Here is a 4,971-nt window from a genome sequence, read left to right as displayed (position 1 = left end):
TTTTTTTAATTTATTCATGAGAGACATAGAGAGGCAGAGACACAGGCAGAGGGAGAAGCAGGCTCCCAGGGAGCCTGATGTGGGACTTGATCCCTAGACACTGGGGTCATGCCCTGAGCCAAAGGCAGATGCTCAACCACTGAGCCACCCAGGCATCCCTCTCTTGTTCTTTCTTAATTATTTTGTAACTTTATATCTACCTGAATTTGTTCCATGAAAATCCATCTTTCTAACTAAGCACATTATCACTATCCTTGTTCTGTCAAGTCTCAGTTATTTAGTGACAAGTTATGAGCTGGAATCTAGAATTCTTTGCTGCAACAAACATTTCTTTAGCTCAACAAATTTTTATTGTGTACCTTTTAAGTACCAGATGCCATACTGAGAATTGTATGGCTGAGACTATAAAGATGCATAACAGTGGTCCTTACATTTAGTAGTCCTTGATGAAGGAGGCAATATGTTAGCAAGAAAACACCACTGTGCATAATAGGTGTCAAAATAGAGAGGGTACAAATTGAACAGGATCACAGAGAAGGGAGAGAGAAGAGAGAAAGAAGTGTCTGATATTGATGTTAGATTCAATGTGTGTGTCAGTCACACAAGGTGTGTATGTGTGCATGTGTGGTGGGGCAGGGCTCAAGGAGGGAGAGAGGAAGAGGAAACCATCCCAAGTATGTGCAAAGGCATAATACTTGGAACTTCAAGCAGTTTGTTATACTGGAGTCCACTGTGTATGGGAGGAAATGGTTAGTATGCAGGGAAAGTAGAAAGAAAGAGGGGGCAAATCTGTACCTAAGTGCAAATCCCAGCCCCAAATGAGACCTACAGAATCAGAATCTGGACTTGGATCCTGGGGATCTGTATTTGAAACAAGGTCCTCCGATGCTTCTCATGTTCCCTGAAACTGAGAATCCCCGCAGCAGATGATGGAGAACCTCTGCAGTCTCCCCCTCCCTCCTTTCTTGATCATTATCCCTATGATTGATCAGCCCCATTCAATGAATTGAAAAGGCTGAGGTTCATGGCCTAATCAGATTTAGCTGAATAAAGCAGCATGGGCGAAGGGAAGGACACAGAAACTACTATCTAAAAAAGGTGAAGACCTGGACCCCCATTGTCACACCTGCCCCTTTGGTGAGTATATGGTCATTACTTTTTTTCACATCTGTAATTGCTGGGTTTTTTGTTTTTTGTTTTTTTTTAATCTGAGGAACTATTTTAGGGTGTTGGCTTTGGTATTCCCAAATTCTTTATAAAGTTTGCTTATAAATGGGTTTTGAGTGATCGGTTTTATACTAACATATACTCTTGTGTTTCTTATTATATAAGAATTAAATAGAACAAATCCTGTCTAAATGCAAAAATTAGGACATTATATGCAATGCTGTATGTGCTAGAAATGAGTGAAAATAGGTTTCTATTCACCAAGAGAAGTAGCTTGATAATGTCTCATCAAGAAAAAAGCAGGAGACAAAGGTCTTCAGCTAATGGGCTCAGTGAACAGCACCATGTTTTTACCTAAGGCACCCATGTGCCTCTGCTGATATGATTCTCTTCTTCTTGCAGGTCTAACCTGGATGGCTGTGAGTTGGCTTAATCTCAGCTGGCAACTGTGAGATGTTCATACAATCCCCCACAGTGGTCTCTGGGATTATGCTAAACAGAGCAATATCCTTGCCCTCATGGATCAAAAGACTTATAGGCAACCAAAATTACAGTACCAAATTTCTGTTACATGAAAAAGAAAAAGTAAAGCTGCTATGGTTACCATTTCATGTTCAACCTCTTTCAATCTTGATAAAGTCTTTTCTGAAGTCCTGCTAGGCTGGAAAAGACAACCAGCCTTGGAAGTTAATTTGCCTTTATTGGATTCACATTCCATTTATAGCATTTCTTCAAGGTTCCTTGTTTTTTTAAAAACAAATCAAAAACAACAAACCACCAAGTTCAGGTGTTAGAAGCTAAACTTAAAATGTTTTCCTTCTGAAAGCTCTTTCCACTCTTTTTTGGGGTGTTACTCTGTCAAATTCCAACCAATCCAAGAGAGGATGGATCTGCCAGGCCCTACTCAAACTTCAGCTGCCCAGATAATCACACTGAATGGCTCTTTCTCATTGCTTCTGTGAACATTTGCATTCAACCGCCCTAATTGATAGTGAAATTTAAAATCAACTCTGACTCTGGCCTCAAAGACTTTTTGAGCTATAGCTAACTCTAATTCTTGGTGACCCCTGGAAACAGGAGCAGAAGACCATATTCTGGAAAAAGATTGAGAACAAATGTAATTTCTTAGAATTAAAAAATCGAGGCCAGTTCTCTTTCTCATTCACCCAGGAGTACAAAACAAACTAGACAGAGCAAATTTATAATTAATGTAAGATTGATCTTAACAGAAATTATTAAAGTTGCTATTTCAAAGATCTTGGCTTGAGTATCTTCAGGAAGAGAAAAAGTCTGTACATCTATCTCATTAAATTACTTTCTGCTATTGTGATGTATTATATTTCCTTGCCAGAAATTGATGTTGGGTAGTAGGAAGTCAGTTTGAGAACTAGTTATTCCCAGACTAACAGGACAAAACCTGAACGATAAGCCAGGAAATAACTTGTCCCTGATAAGAAGAGGGTTCATATTAATCCTCAGGGCTCATTAGGGCCCTTTATAGCTATGAAATTCTCCAAAGTTCATCTGTATCTTCTTGTTTGTTGAAATAAACCCCCCCCCAACATTAGAAAATGACCAATTCCAACTCTTGGTGACAATTTTTCAAAAAAGATAAATCATTTTTTCAAAAGAAAAAAATGTAATGTAATTCAACAGGATAAGACAGTTTTTAAATAGACGAGCCCATACTATGTATCAGGAACTGTGTTTGTTGTCATGCTGGCATATGCAGTGAGTACTGTAGACGTTTGCAGTACTGTCCACACATACAGGCACCAGCAGGGCTTTTAGAAATGCCAATGGCAAGGGCTTCATCACAGGTGAATCAAATCAGAATGCCTAGGCCCAGCAGATTCAAATATGCAGTCAGAGGTGAGAATCAGTGTCTGTGAGTCCAACAGAAAGGCTATGTAGATGGAGTGGAGCGGAGTGAGAGAGAAACTGACAGGTGCTAGAGTTGGTGCAAGAACTGGGTGGGCCATGGTAAGGATGTGGGGTTTCACTGTGAATGACTTGAAAACTGTGGAAGAGTTTTAATGAGAGAAGTAGCAGGACTTGTTTATTAGGTCACATAGATCAAATAGGATTTTCTCGGAAGTTCATAATTTATAAACTCTAACAAAAATATTTGTTGTGGGTTCCAAATAACCTCCTCACAACTAAACCTCAGCACGGACCATAGATAGGTAGGTTCCTACTAAGAGGAGAGCTAGTATTAAAAGAACGCAAAGAAAACTGGCTCTGGAATTAGGAGCCCCATCTCCTTTTGGCAACTGATTAGCTTTATTACTGTTAAGAAAAAAACAAATCACCTATCTTTTCAGCCACATAGAATCTGACTTAAAAAAAAAAAAAAAAAAAAAAAAAGCTTAAAAATTCTAGAGTTTACCCAGTTGGTAATTAGCATCAAAATAAGGGAAGCCTTTGGCTTTGGCATCTCTGTCAATGAGACATTCAAAATATTGTTTAGAAGGGGTTAGTTTATGACTGGGGTTTAGAAGGGGTTAGTTTATGACTGTTCAAACATACAGTACAACAGGCTTCCCAGACTTTTCGTAGGGAGGTTATGTCTTGTTCACTACTGGAGATCTTGTTAGGGCTCCTAGGAACCAAGTCTCCACCTTAGTTGCCAGCACCTACAGTGTGGCCCTTGTTAGTCTTTCACTACCTATACCGTGAAGACTACCTAGGTCAAAGTGGGAGCCAGTGGCCCCTCTGCCAGAGGAAGCAAGCAGGCAGAGGCTATTGCCAGTCTGCAGGCCCACCCCTTAGGTGTGTGCTCAATCTATGATCCTGAGCTGTTGCACTAAACCTGAATTCTATTCCTGCTCAATACAGATGACCATTTTCTCTTCATCCTCCAGCCTGCATATTCTTGTTTGATCATAGATCCCAACTCACTGAAGCTCTAAGCATTGCTCACGTAAAACCCCACCTCTACGCCCAGATTTGACTTTGCCACAGTGACCATGTGCCTCTTACAGCCTTAGCTATTTGGGGTGCCACGTAAGCAGCATCCCAAGACTGCTTCTTTAGATCTTGCCTGATTATTCCTTGACCAGTTGTCCCAGTATGTGCTGCACATCAACCTGTGTTGCCCAAAACTTGTACTGAGTGTTCTCTAAAGATCCCTGGCTTCCTCCCCGGTTATAGACTGCCAGCCCTGAGGTATCTCACCACCACCCAGCTCTGGTGCCTACCAGAATGACAGAAGTCCAGAGGTCCAGTGATTTTTTCCAACCAATTTCCTGGCTTTCCACACTATCTGTCAGTTCCTCCAAATGAGCAAAGGTCTCCTCCTGAGCTCATTCCCCTAGAAAACTCTTGTCTGAGCTATCTTAGTGCTAGAAGTCAACATTTCAGTCCTCGCTCAAAAAGCTAAGTAAGATTACCAGCCCCATTAGACCATTAGCGATGCTGGCTCAGGAGGTTGACCTAGCATTTCAGCTGCTGCAGGGAGCCCAGTGCTATGAGGAAGCCCAACTTGACAGCGGGTTTTATTTATTCCATTACTGAGAACAAGTTAGCTAGATGAACCACTCTTCTGCCTTCAAAGGATTTTATTGTCCTCTGCATCTGAATTAGGTAGTAAGGAATGTGGGCAGGCTCAAATCAGCCCATAAAAGTTCCATCTGCCACCAAGAAGGACTCTGAAGTCCCTGACAGAGAGCAGCCAGAGGCATCCTAGCAGCACCCCCATGCAACCTACAAAGGGGCCCCAGTTTCATAGTGTTTGTCTTCTATGTATACCCAGATTAGAACTTTCTATGGCCCTCCCCAGGCTATACTACTAGAGGATAAAGA

General features: G+C 41.3%; 1 non-coding gene across 1 annotated transcript; it reads left to right on the top strand.

Moving 5' to 3' along the window:
• The first annotated feature begins 1,579 nt into the window (after positions 1–1,579).
• Positions 1,580–1,684, top strand: MIR216A (microRNA mir-216a). Its single transcript, NR_049437.1, has one exon. It is a non-coding gene; the product is annotated as a microRNA mir-216a (primary transcript).
• Positions 1,685–4,971: the final 3,287 nt, after the last annotated feature.

The sequence above is a fragment of the Canis lupus genome, chromosome 10, assembly GCF_011100685.1.
Source record: "Canis lupus familiaris isolate Mischka breed German Shepherd chromosome 10, alternate assembly UU_Cfam_GSD_1.0, whole genome shotgun sequence".
Lineage (NCBI taxonomy): Eukaryota > Metazoa > Chordata > Mammalia > Carnivora > Canidae > Canis > Canis lupus.
Note: the sequence above shows the minus strand (reverse complement) of the source record. Positions and strands in the feature narration are given on the sequence as shown.